At 50.0% G+C, this 14,227-nt stretch overlaps 2 non-coding genes across 2 annotated transcripts; both read left to right on the top strand.

Moving 5' to 3' along the window:
• The first annotated feature begins 5,476 nt into the window (after window positions 1–5,476).
• TRNAG-UCC (transfer RNA glycine (anticodon UCC)) lies at window positions 5,477–5,548 on the top strand. The gene has a single exon. It is a non-coding gene; the product is annotated as a tRNA-Gly (tRNA).
• A 6,737-nt stretch (window positions 5,549–12,285) lies between these two features.
• TRNAS-GCU (transfer RNA serine (anticodon GCU)) lies at window positions 12,286–12,367 on the top strand. Its single transcript has one exon. It is a non-coding gene; the product is annotated as a tRNA-Ser (tRNA).
• The last annotated feature ends 1,860 nt before the right edge of the window (window positions 12,368–14,227 follow it).

Here is a 14,227-nt window from a genome sequence, read left to right as displayed (position 1 = left end):
AGTCCTGAGCAGGGGGAGGGGGAAACCCCGACATCAGCCCCCGCCTCCCTCCCTGGGCTCTCTGCACCGCGGTCTCTTTCGCGCTCTCTCACACACACACCTGCCTCTGTGTTCAACGGCGCGAGCCTTCCACATGAGTGGTTTGCTTTGTGTCCCGGAGCAGATCAGCACGCAACAGCTGTCAGAAGCGGTGCCCTGCCGGGGAAGGGGCACACGTCTCCAGGGCAGCTGAGTTCAAAACCGGGAGGGGCAGAGCGGTCCCTTGAGGCATTACAGGGCCGCTCTGGAGGCCGGTTACAGCACGGAGAGCAATCACGTGTCTACACTGGCAACAGAGCGCTGGAGCCCCTGTGCCGACAGCCGGGCGACTCTCCTGGAGGTGGGGTTTTTGCGGCGTTTCCGCACACAAAGTCGCTTTGGCAGTGTGCACCCGTTGGCAGTTTGAGCGTAAAAAGCTGCTTTACTGTGCAGAAACTTGCCAGTGTAGGCAAGCCCTAAGAGGGGACAGGTAGGTTGACAGGGAAATTCTTCCATTGACCTAGTGCGATCTACACTAGGAGTCAGATTGGTTGAACTGCTTCGCTCAAGGGTGTGGAAAAATCCACACCCCTGAGTGATGGAGTTATACTGACCTAATTTCCTACTGTAGACCAGACCTTGGGCTCATTAAGGCGGGAGATGAAGGTGTCGCAGACCTGGGAGACAAATTTGAATGGATCCCAATCTCAGTGATCATGCAGAGTATAAATCCCTCTGTCTATCTACTGACAAAGCCACTTCTGGGCTTTTTACTGCTGACAGGAAGGTTGCAGATGGGCAGGTCGGGAGTTTTTTCTCCACTCCAATGCTGCGAACTTTTGTAAATAAGATGATTCAGTAAGTGCTGAGAGAAGTAGTTTTGAATGGATCAGAGGAGAATGCTATGGGAGAATGTGTTCCTGATTCTGAGCCATATATATAACCTGCTCCGGAACTTCATTTTATATGAAACTGAAAGTGTCTTATACCTCTCTGTGATGTGGGTTTTCCTCTTTTTTTCTGAAGTCTGTTTGCTCACATAATTGGATATTAGTTTTGTTTGACTGAGTGAAGCTCAGATTTATTAGGGACTTTAACCAATAACCGTTTACTAAAATAACAATTTCTGATGTTATTTTTGCTCTTCTCCTGCACCTCCATGATGACATGGAGGAAAGTCAAGTGCCGTTCAGTCAACAGGAGAGAATACGGCATGCTATTGGGCATGCTACCAAGGAAGTCTCCATTCTGAAATGGTGAACAGCACACCCCAAATTGTGCAACTAACAAAAGGAAACTGCCTATGATTACAGTGTTGTTCGGGTCTTTAGGTAAATGTTGTCTCAGATGGCCCAAGGAGAGAATTCCTCGGTAAGGGATTTGGAAGTTGGCAAAATACCCTTGTATTTGATTCCCAAAGTAGTTACGGTTTAGGTCTCAATATATCTCCTAGTTAAACCTATGATATGGATAATGTTGTCCCCATCTACGTAGACGGGGAGGACGTAGAAATGGCATTCTTGCTGAACACATCTTTTGGAGATGCTTCAAATGTGTGTAAAATGAAATCAGGGTTGGATGTGAGATAGCTGCAGAACGTCTGTTTTTGAATAGATGCCCCACCTTTGGTGGCTTACAGGGATTCAGACCCAGGTCTGTTTCTAGTCCCTAATTAAGGCCCGTGCCACCACATTAAAGAAACAAATTGGGCATGTTTGGGGAATATTCCTCATGGCTACTGAAAAGTGCCTGGTTTGGTAAAGGAGTTTACATCAGCGAAGTGTACACTTTCCTTCACAAAGGCCAAGGATTTGGCAACAACTCCAATATTAATAGCAGGTACACCGTGGGTGGTTTTCACCCCAGAGAAGGACACCAGGCTGATATAGGCCCTGATAAAACTGCTTTTATAACACAGCTCCCTAGTTCAGTGGAATGTATTGTGGTCCCAAAGGATGCCATGATTAAAACGGAAACAAGTATCCTCTACCACTTGGATCCCAAGTTTCATGAGGCTTACAGAGAAGCTGGTGCCTTTGGCGTAAAGGGATTGGATTTGACATAATTCGCAGCCATCTTGTGCACTTAGCCCCCCATAAGCTGGAAGCAAGAACACCACATAGGAATAATTTGGCCTTGCTTAGGCAGACAGAACACAAACAGTGGCAAGCTGCAGTTTTACTAAGTAAAAATAATAAAGTGAAGGGACAAATTCATAAGAAGGGAGGAAATGTAAAAAACTGACCTTGAATCTGGTTGTCTGTGTTGGTAAGTTCTTTTGCTAAACCTGCTTTGCTGTTAAGGAGAATAATGAATTGTTGCTAGAAAAATCAATAGCCTGTTAGCGGCTATTATAAGTTTGTGTTTTGTCAAAAGAAAATCTATAAGAAGTTTAGTGAGAAAGTGTGCATGGAAGCAGTCCAAGGAGCTTTTCTTTGGGCAAGGGCCTGGCACCTAAAGTGCTCAGCAACTGGACAGAAGGAGGGCCCCTGGAAGGCTGGTTGTGGATTCCTCAAAAGCATTTCAAACTTTAGGTAAATATAAATGTGTTGAATGCTCGAACTCTGCTGCTACAGCATGTATATGTGTGTGTGTGCTTCAAACCTAATAACAAGCAGTTTTAAATAAAAGCACTTATCAAATGGAGGAGATGTGTCCCCACTGGTTTATTTCCGACATCACCTGAAGAGAAACAGGTAAGTTACCATTGCTTTGGGTTCTGGAAAACCTGGGTAACAGATTTGGCAAGCCAGTTGCCAGGAGTGGTGGAGAGGAGGGGACGATTGGTACCAACTGTTTATTGGTTTGCTGTGCAAGAAGGGAGGCTGGTGGGGCAGGGTTGCAACCTGTAATTTCCCCGTTTCAGAGTCCACAAGTCAGTGTATGGATACATTCCATTACTGGGAGACAGGGCCCAGGTCGGGTAGCCTGGTTGGGTAAGAAATTATGTCGGGAGGAAAGGGAACATCTGGAAAGAAAGAACAGCTGGAAATGGTTTTGGGAAACAGCTTGAGTGATTTTGGACAGGAACATGGTAATGGTCTTTTGGAAGCCTGGAAACTTTACCGGCCCCAAGACATTCCTGCAGCACTGTAACCAGATGGTAGTAACGGTAGTAAATAAAAAGATCAACTCAAGGCAAGAATAAAAACCTAAATAAAAATAAATTTAAAAGAATAAAATCAGTCCCACCCCCACCCCGTCTACCCTAAAGACAGTGCAGATTCTGGCCGTGCAGAAGCAAGTGTGTAACAGGGAGCGAGAAAGTAAATCGGTTGGAACAGGAAGTATCTGCATTGAAACAGCAGAGAGTTGAGGGCGAAACAGCGGATGGAGCCTGACGGAAGGATTCCCAGGAAAGAGCACAGGAGATGTAAAAGACCAAATTGTGCTTTCAAAGCCGCGTTAGGAGGTCAGAAGGGAATAGTGGCAGTGATTAGAGAAAGTCATAAACTGGGAAGGGGGGGATGCATCAGAGGAGGATCCCGACTCGTATCCTTGTTATCATTCTGAAAGGAATTATCCCCATGAGCTTCCTTTTATCACGGGCTCTTCCGGGCAGTCCCCAAATGGTCCCTTGCTTGGCACACTGGAAGAGTTGCAGAAACCCCCATAATAAACACCAGGGTGAGGAAGATTGGTCCCCGAGGGGGTAATCAAGGAGGGGAAGAACGGGTAGAGGTCAGACTCTTCACCCCAGGCTAGGGCAGCAGGGAAATTGGCCTAGGTTTCCCTTCCTTCCGCTTCTTCTTTCTCCACACCCCCAACCTCTCTCCCACTCTCTGTTCATTCCCTCTGGGGCACCTAGCATTGGTCGCTGTCGGAAGACAGGAGGCCGGGCGCGATGGACCTTTGGTCTGACCCAGTGTGGCCACTCTGATGTTCTCCTTCCACTTCTTTCTCCACGTTCCCCTAACTTCCCCCACCCCCTCCAGTTCTTTTTTTCTTTTGTGTGTTTTTTGTTTTGTTTTATAAGTTAAGGGTTAATGCCGGAGCTGAAAGTATTTCTACTGTCCTTAAAGATCTGGTTGACAAGCAGTAGGAATGTTGACTCTGCTGCTGATCCTAATGACTGCTGGAAGAACAGGTTTAAATAGAGTCAATTAAAAAAAGCGGGGGGGGGCTAAAAAATTGCCATTCATTTTTGTGGCCATAAGGGGATCTGTGGCTCCGCGTGAAACAACCCCATTTAAAGCAACCGCTCTCCCAGGTAAGATTGTAAAGGAAGTCAAGGACCAAAGGGGGAAAAGGACAGGATCCCCGGCAGGTGGACATTTGGAAACGGCGCTATAGGTACAAGCCAAAGGAAAAGATGGACGGCTTGCCCACCCCAGAACTTTTGTTAAGGCTTATCAAAGGGCACTTGGATTTGAATCAAGGACCACTTGATCTGCCATCAAACACCTTACCACGGAGCTAGAGTCAGTGGGCTCCAGGAGTTTGAAGGACAGACCCTGCTTCAGCGAGCCCCTTTGCCATTCCCAGGCCACAGGTGGTTTTAAAAATGGGGTTTGAGTAAACTTCATAAAAGTTGGTAAACACCACCACTTCCACACCCACCGACATAGCTACCGTCTCTCGGGGAAGTGGATGAACTACACGGCAGGAAAGCTCTCTCCCATCAACACAGAGCAGCGGTTCTCACACGGTGGGTCAGGACCCCAAAGTGGGCCAGGACCAGCGTTCCTGCTAATTTTTTACCTCCATGACTTTTTGTTAGGTGCACCGGTGTGGAGGGGATGTGTGACAGACGAGCATCATAGTGGTGCACCTAACAAAAGCCATAGGGCGGAGCTGGGGCCGAGGGCTTCGCAGTGTGGGAGGGGGCTCAGGGCTGGGGCAGAGGGTTGGCGTGCAGGGATGTGAGGGCTCTGGTTTGGGGGGTGGGCTCTGGGGTGGAACCAGGGATGAGAGGTTCAGGGTGCAGGAGGGGGCAGAGGGTTGGGCTGGGGTGGTGGGCTCTGGGGTGGGGCTAGGGATGAGGGGTTTGGGATGCAGGCTGCGGACTCTCCTCCCCCCGCCCCCCCCCGCCAACAGCCATCTCTCACTCCAGCAGCTCGGGGCCAGGGGAGAGGCGCCTGCATTGGCCTGCTAAACCCAGGGTTGTGAGTTCAATCCTCGAGGGGGCCATTTAGGGATCTGGGGCAAAAATTGGGGATTGGCCCTGCTTTGAGCAGGGGGTGGGACTAGATGGTCTCCTGAGGGCCCTTCCCACCCTGATAGTCTATGATTCTTCTGGCGTGTGGGAGCTCCCGCGGGGCTGGGCCAGGCTGGGGAAGGGCTCCTCTCCCTCATCAGTGGTTGGGATGTGGCCCCCGTGTCCCCATCTGTCCGTCACGCTGGGAGCCCGTCTCCGCTCCCAGCTGACAGGCCGCCTCCAGCCTGTCCGGCCAGCTCCTGAGCGTTGCGGGGGTGAGTCATTTGGTGTAAGTGGCACGTAGGAGACACTCTCCCAGAGGCATTGGTGGTATAGTGGTGAGCATAGCTGCCTTCCAAGCAGTTGACCCGGGTTCGATTCCCGGCCAATGCAGGGATGTGCTCTTTTCTTGGCCGGGAATTGGTTTAATTTCAGTCACGCTGTATCAGTTTATCAATGGAATGAGAGAATTAATGTCCCAAATCCCAGCAGGTCATTCAACCCCCGGTGGAGGAAGAAAGGGGCGGGACTATACAGCGAGCTGTTGGAGTCATCCTTGTATTACAATGTTTGGTTTATTTTTTTAAATGTTTCCTTTACTTACCTCTCCATTTTAGACTCAGCCTTTAAGGTCAGAACGGACCAGCATGATCACCTAGTCCGACCTCCTGCACCTTGCAGGCCAAAGGACCCCACCCACCCACTCCTCTAACAGACCCTTAACCTCTGCTTGAGTTACTGACGTCCTCAAATCATGGCTTAAAGACATGAAGTTACAGAGAATCCACCATTTAAACTGGTTTAAATGTGCAAGTGACCCATGCCCCAAGCTGCAGAGGAAGGCGAACCCCCCCCCCCCCAGAGTCTCTGCCAATCTACCCTTGGGGAAAACTCCTTCCCAGCCCCAAATATGGTGATCAGTTAGACCCTGAGCACGCAGACAAGACGCACGGGGAAGGCACCTGGGAAAGACGTCTCTGCAGTAACTCTGAGCCCTCCCCACCTATTGTCCCATCACCGGCCTTTGGAGATATTTGCTGCTAGCAATCACAGATCAGCCACACACTGTTGTAGGCAGTCCCCTCATACCATCCCCTCCATAAACTTACCAAGCTCAGGCTTGAAGCCAGTTAGGTTTTTTGCCACCACTGCTCCCCTTGGGAGGCTGTTCCAGAACTTCACTCCTCTGGTGGTTAGAAACCTTCATCTCATTTCAAGGTTAAACTGGTTGCTGGCCAGTTTATATCCATTAGTTCATTGACAGTGGGGGCATGTTTCAGAGTAGCAGCCGTGTTAGTCTGTATCCGCAAAAAGAACAGGAGGACTTGTGGCACCTTAGAGACTAACAAATTTATGTGAGCATCAGCTTTTGTGGGCTAAAACCCACTTCATCAGATGCATAGAATGGAACATGGAGTAAGAAGAGAGATACATATACACATACAGAGAAGGAGGAAGTTGCCATACAAACTGTAAGAGGCGAATTAATTAAGATGAGCTATTATCAGCAGGAGAAAAAAACTTTTGTCGTGATAATCAAGATGTTCCATTTAGACAGTTGACAAGAAGGTGTGAGGATACTTAGGGAAATAGAGTCAATATGTGTAATGAGACTGGGAGTGGCTGGGTCATTACACATATTGGAAGAGAAGATTGAAGGTCTGGAGCAACAGATAATGACCCTGCGTTGTATACGAGAAACTGAGGATTTTCTGGACAAAACTCAGGATAGGCTTCTAGGGGCACAAAGCTCTAAAGATATAGGGCAGGTTGCACAGAGGAGCCAAGAGGCCAGTGAAGAAGCTTGGCAACATGTGACCTCCAGAAGAGGTAAGTGGAATGTCCGGGTTCCAGTAACACAGACACAGGTAACCAACCGCTTTCATGTTCTCTCCACAGGTACCATTGCGGAGAGTGGACCAGATGATATGTCTAGGGGGAGAAAGCAGAAGGAGACTCCGCTGGTTGGAAGGCATGAGATGCGATGTCCTGAGGTTGGGGGTTCCACGACCACCACTCCCAAGAGGAGAAGGCGGGTGGTGGTGGTCGGGGACTCTCTCCTCCGGGGGACTGAGTCATCTATCTGCCGCCCTGACCGGGAAAACCGAGAAGTCTGCTGCTTGCCAGGGGCTAAGATTCGCGATGTGACGGAGAGACTGCCGAGACTCATCAAGCCCTCGGATCGCTACCCCTTCCTGCTTCTCCACGTGGGCACCAATGATACTGCCAAGAATGACCTTGAGCGGATCACTGCGGACTACGTGGCTCTGGGAAGAAGGATAAAGGAGTTGGAGGCGCAAGTGGTGTTCTCGTCCATGCTCCCCGTTGAAGGAAAAGGCCGGGGTAGAGACCGTCGAATCGTGGAAGTCAACGAATGGCTACGCAGGTGGTGTCGGAGAGAAGGCTTTGGATTCTTTGACCATGGGATGGTGTTCCATGAAGGAGGAGTGCTGGGCAGAGACGGGCTCCATCTTACGAAGAGAGGGAAGAGCATCTTTGCCAGCAGGCTGGCTAACCTAGTGAGGAGGGCTTTAAACTAGGTTCACCGGGGGAAGGAGACCAAAGCCCTGAGGTAAGTGGGAAAGCGGGATACCGGGAGGAAGCACAGGCAGGAATGTCTGTGAGGGGAGGGCTCCTGCCTCATACTGGGAATGAGGGGCGATCAGCAGGTTCTCTCAAGTGCCTATATACAAATGCACAAAGCCTTGGAAACAAGCAGGGAGAACTGGAGGTCCTGGTGATGTCAAGGAACTATGACGTGATTGGAATAACAGAGACTTGGTGGGATAACTCACATGACTGGAGTACTGTCATGGATGGATATAAACTGTTCAGGAAGGACAGGCAGGGCAGAAAAGGTGGGGGAGTAGCACTGTATGTAAGGGAGCAGTATGACTGCTCAGAGCTCCGGTACGAAACTGTGGTAAAACCTGAGTGTCTCTGGATTAAGTTTAGAAGTGTGAGCAACAAGAGTGATGCCGTGGTGGGAGTCTGCTATAGACCACCGGACCAGGGGGATGAGGTGGTTGAGGCTTTCTTCCGGCAACTCGCAGAAGCTACTAGATCGCATGCCCTGGTTCTCATGGGTGACTTTAATTTTCCTGATATCTGCTGGGAGAGCAATACAGCGGTGCACAGACAATCCAGGAAGTTTTTGGAAAGCGTAGGGGACAATTTCCTGGCGCAAGTGCTAGGGGAGCCAACTAGGGGGGGCGCTTTTCTTGACCTGCTGCTCACAAACCGGGTAGAATTAGTGGGGGAAGCAAAAGTGGATGGGAATCTGGGAGGCAGTGACCATGAGTTGGTTGAGTTCAGGATCCTGACGCAGGGAAGAAAGGTAAGCAGCAGGATACGGACCCTGGACTTCAGGAAAGCAGACTTTGACTCCCTCAGGGAACGGATGGCCAGGATCCCCTGGGGGACTAACATGAAGGGGAAAGGAGTCCAGGAGAGCTGGCTGTATTTCAAGGAATCCCTGTTGAGGTTACAGGGACAAACCATCCCGATGAGTCGAAAGAATAGTAAATATGGCAGGCGACCAGCTTGGCTTAACGGTGAAATCCTAGCGGATCTTAAACACAAAAAAGAAGCTTACAAGAAGTGGAAGGTTGGACATATGACCAGGGAAGAGTATAAAAATATTGCTCGGGCATGTAGGAAAGATATCAGGAGGGCCAAATCGCACCTGGAGCTGCAGCTAGCAAGAGATGTCAAGAGTAACAAGAAGGGTTTCTTCAGGTATGTTGGCAACAAGAAGAAAGCCAAGGAAAGTGTGGGTCCCTTACTGAATGAGGGAGGCAACCTAGTGACAGAGGATGTGGAAAAAGCTAATGTACTGAATGCTTTTTTTGCCTCTGTTTTCACTAACAAGGTCAGCTCCCAGACTGCTGCGCTGGGCATCACAAAATGGGGAAGAGATGGCCAGCCCTCTGTGGAGATAGAGGTGGTTAGGGACTATTTAGAAAAGCTGGACGTGCACAAGTCCATGGGGCCGGACGAGTTGCATCCGAGAGTGCTGAAGGAATTGGCGGCTGTGATTGCAGAGCCCTTGGCCATTATCTTTGAAAACTCGTGGCGAACGGGGGAAGTCCCGGATGACTGGGAAAAGGCTAATGTAGTGCCAATCTTTAAAAAAGGGAAGAAGGAGGATCCTGGGAACTACAGGACAGTCAGCCTCATCTCAGTCCCCGGAAAAATCATGGAGCAGGTCCTCGAGGAATCAATTCTGAAGCACTTACATGAGAGGAAAGTGATCAGGAACAGTCAGCATGGATTCACCAAGGGAAGGTCATGCCTGACTAATCTAATCGCCTTTTATGATGAGATTACTGGTTCTGTGGATGAAGGGAAAGCAGTGGATGTGTTGTTTCTTGACTTTAGCAAAGCTTTTGACACGGTCTCCCACAGTATTCTTGTCAGCAAGATAAGGAAGTATGGGCTGGATGAATGCACTATAAGGTGGGTAGAAAGCTGGCTAGATTGTCGGGCTCAACGGGTAGTGATCAATGGCTCCATGTCTAGTTGGCAGCCGGTGTCAAGTGGAGTGCCCCAGGGGTTGGTCCTGGGGCCGGTTTTGTTCAATATCTTCATAAATGATCTGGAGGATGGTGTGGATTGCACTCTCAGCAAATTTGCGGATGATACTAAACTGGGAGGAGTGGTAGATACGCTGGAGGGGAGGGATAGGATACAGAAGGACCTAGACAAATTGGAGGATTGGGCCAAAAGAAATCTGATGAGGTTCAATAAGGATAAGTGCAGGGTCCTACACTTAGGATGGAAGAATCCAATGCACCGCTACAGACTAGGGACCGAATGGCTAGGCAGCAGTTCTGCGGAAAAGGACCTAGGGGTTACAGTGGACGAGAAGCTGGATATGAGTCAGCAGGGTGCCCTTGTTGCCAAGAAGGCCAATGGCATTTTGGGCTGTATAAGTAGGGGCATAGCGAGCAGATCGAGGGACGTGATCGTCCCCCTCTATTCGACATGGGTGAGGCCTCATCTGGAGTACTGTGTCCAGTTTTGGGCCCCACACGACAAGAAGGATGTGGATAAATTGGAGAGAGTCCAGCGAAGGGCAACAAAAATGATTAGGGGACTGGAACACATGACTTACGAGGAGAGGCTGAGGGAACTGGGATTGTTTAGTCTGCGGAAGAGAAGAATGAGGGGGGATTTGTTAGCTGCTTTCAACTACCTGAAAGGGGGTTCCAGAGAGGATGGCTCTAGACTGTTCTCAATGGTAGCAGATGACAGAACGAGGAGTAATGGTCTCAAGTTGCAATGGGGGAGGTTTAGATTGGATATTAGGAAAAACTTTTTCACTAAGAGGGTGGTGAAACACTGGAATGCGTTACCTAGGGAGGTGGTAGAATCTCCTTCCTTAGAGGTTTTTAAGGTCAGGCTTGACAAAGCCCTGGCTGGGATGATTTAACTGGGAATTGGTCCTGCTTCGAGCAGGGGGTTGGACTAGATGACCTTCTGGGGTCCCTTCCAACCCTGATATTCTATGATTCTATGATATTTAGCTTCTGGCGCCATCGTGTGGCCCTTTGGGTTCACTCATTTCTGTTAAAACCTTGAGCATTCTGCAAAGAAATGTTAATTCCCCGGGAGAGACTCGGGAGCGTTTCTCTCTTTTGTGTTGTTAAGGATTGAAATGTTCCCTGGGTTCCTTGGTCCCAACCTGCCTCTCGCTCTACTGCCCATGCAGCCCCATCCCAGCCCTCAGCCCCCGGTAGATGCTGATTCCCGCAGCCCCATCTGTGCAGGGTGTGAACCCTGTCACTCCGCATTGCCTAGTTCCCCTAACTCTGAGGGACTTCAGCTCCTCTCTGTCCCCAGGGACCCTCCACACCACTCCCCTGCGTACCACGGTTCAGCTATTGCGGTAGCATGAGTCTGACACTCACTTTAGAGGCCCCAGATTAATAACCATTTTCAATATGCCCTTACTGGAGAGCCTACTGCAATATTTGGGTGGGGGAAACCTGTTAAAAATATTCATAAAACTCCTTTCCCAAGAGCATCACAGGGCTCTTGATGTCCCGTGTATCAGGCGATGAACGTCCACTGACCATGTAGCTGATTGTGGTATAAACATCTTAGATTTCCCTAGCTAGATAAGATCCCATCCCATAAATGTCAGGGAGCCCTGCCCAAAAATAGTGATAATCTTAGACAGTTCATCTGCAGAATTATTACACTAAAGCATATGTGCAAAGCGTGTGCCCTACCAGTGAGCTACCTCCCCACCCATACAGCTAATGCCATAAGGCATTGCGGGGGGAAATGGTCTCCATGCCTGATCTCGGTGGCAGAAGTGGTTTGGGGGCTTCAAGAGCTGCCACATTATCACACAGTGGATGGGGCCGTGGGTGGAAGACGTGGAAGGGGGCAGGCCGCAGGCAGAAGGGGTGTGGCTTCAGCATCATTAGCCCCTGCTTAGCAAGTAGGGTTCAGTTTAGGGCAGTGGTCCCCAAAATATGGGGCATGCCTCCTTAGGGGGGCACAGAGGAACGTTCATGGGGGCACCTCTGAGCACCAGCCAGCCCCCATGGAGAGTGGAGAGCAGCCCCACTCTGCCCCAAGCTCTGCCCAAACCCTGCCCCCTGTCTCCTGGCCCAGCCTCGACCCCCTTACCCCTGTCCACACCCCTCTCTGCAGGAAGCCACGGCCCCGCTCCCAGCCCTGGTTCTCGACCGTGGCTGCTGACACGGATAAGAGGGCACAATGAGAAAAGTTTGGGGGCCACTGGTTTAGGGTGACGCCCTCAATCACTCCAATGCAGTCCAATAAAAGGTATTCCTCACCCACCTAGCCCTTCCATCAGGACGGACTAGGTGTGTTCTGCCGCCCTTTACTCATCCAGGAAGGATCATAACATTTCATTGCACTCATGTGATTTGTAACCCAGCCCCAGCCAAAACTGGTCCTTTTGGCAAAGCCGCCCCATCATGCTGTGTGCCTAGGCGGAGTAGGTGGGTCTATGCAAACACAGTCTGTTCCTGAAGTCTTTCCCCCAGCTCCTCACTAGATGTGAGGGGGGAGCTCATTCAAACCCTGCTTCCGCTTAGTATTTAAAAACTCTGCTGGCCTTCGATTTCTCCTCCTGTCCCTTCCTCAGCTCAGATGAGGTGGCCGAGTGGTTAAGGCGATGGACTGCTAATCCATTGTGCTCTGCACGCGTGTGTTCGAATCCCACCCTCATCGGATGCATTTAGTCTTCTCCCCTCCTTAACAAACAAACATCCCCCTTTGGTTCAATGACAGACCAAACCAAGTTGCTTCCTGCAAACAAAAACTGTTTCAGGAACTCAGACCCTGCCCTCTTCTGTGCCCCCCCCCCCCCCCAGGTTTAAATAAAATGTCTAAATACCAGACTTCTAAAAGAATTCTCTAGTCCTGTATTTCTTAGTTTTTATCTCAAAAGGTAACATCCTCATAATCTCCCCCAAACACCTTGAGGCCTCCTCAAATTATTAAAATGCCCCCATCCTCAGCAAGGCCACGACAGTGACCCACAGCTAGAGTGTCTAGGCCAAGCTGTTCTGAAGGAGGCAAGTCAAACATTTTCTCTCCGCTTCCCTTGGCAAGGTCTGACCGGGAAAACAGAATTCCCCAGATGGAAAATTTTCTGCTGGAAAACCAATACTAGTCTGTTTGGGGACTTTGATTTGAATGTATTATTATTATTCTCTTCTGATTTCTGAATTCTTTCAGTTCAGTCTTTGTCCTCCAGGTATGTTTGCAAGTGTTGAGTTGTGGGGGAGAGAGGCCAAGTCATGATGTCTCTTCCCCTCTTTCATAGTTTCTTCCAACTTGCTAGGAAGCTTCTTTGCTATGATGGGAGTCAAGCAGTGTCCATTGTCTCCGGGCTATCTCGGAGAAGTCTGCATTGTATACGGTTCCTGGGAGAGTCCTTGGGAGCGTGGATACCTTGGATGGGCCAGCAGTGAGTCTGGCTTCTCCACTGTTGCACGTGAAAGACTGGTGGTGGGCATTTCCCAACCTCATAACTTATTTCAGTAACACATCCAGAGCAAAACTTCATCACTTCCCAGACAAGGCTAGCACACACCATCCAACCAGGTATTAACGTTCAACAGATCACAACTTTTGAACTAATACCTCACCAGGCCAACTTCGTACAAACCATGTCACCCTTATACGACAGTGGTGAATAGGGGGCTTCCAGGGTGCTGCTTTGAGCACCCCTGGGCTGACACTGCAATGGAGACGTCCCCGTAGAGTCCCTCTCTCCCGGGATAAAGATGGCAGCAGGGCTGGCCTGGATCATCTGATGTGGGCTCCTGGAGCTCAAGCTGTGGGGCTCAAAACTGGGGTGCAGATATCGGTGTTCCTGCTGAAGCCTGGGTTCGGAAACCCTCACCCCTCGTGGGGTCTCAGAGGTTGGGCTCAAGCCCATACGTCTGCACAGTAATTTTATAGCCCTGCAGCCCCAGCCCCATAAGCCTGAGTCAGCTGCCCCGGGCTCTGAGACAGGTGCCCTGGGTGTTTTAATCGCAGCGTAGACATAATGTTAGGGTACGTCTACACTGCAATGAAACACCCGCGGCTGGCCCGTGTCAGATGAATCAGGGTCATGCGGCTTGGGCTGTAAAGTTACAGGGTATTTGTCTCGGCTCAGGCTCAGTACTGGACTCTGGGACCCCGCAAGCTGGGGAGGAAGGTTAGTAAGTGGAAATGGAGAAATGCCACTGAGTCCAGGGGAATACTTCACTGCATTTTTACCATTTCTCTGTCTGCTCTGGAGCAGTGGCAATAACAGGCCCTGCTGCATTTGTTATTTCAAAGGCTGGTTTACGATTTTCGTTCTCAGACATGGAGAACAAAGGAGGACTCAAACCCCAGTGTAAACAAAAGAGCCACTTTCCTTGCGTTTGAATTCTGGAACGCCGAGAAGCAGGTGACGTTTTACTCCCAAGGGGTGTGTGTGAATCTTTGGACTGGTCTACGCTACAAAATTAGGTCGGTGTAACTACCTTGCTGAGGGGTGTGAAAAATTTACCCCCTCCTGGGCAATGCAGCGAGACTGACCTCCCCCCTGGT

The sequence above is a fragment of the Natator depressus genome, chromosome 28 (genome assembly GCF_965152275.1).
Source record: "Natator depressus isolate rNatDep1 chromosome 28, rNatDep2.hap1, whole genome shotgun sequence".
Classification (NCBI taxonomy): Eukaryota; Metazoa; Chordata; order Testudines; family Cheloniidae; genus Natator; species Natator depressus.
This window is presented reverse-complemented; position numbering and strand designations above follow the sequence as displayed.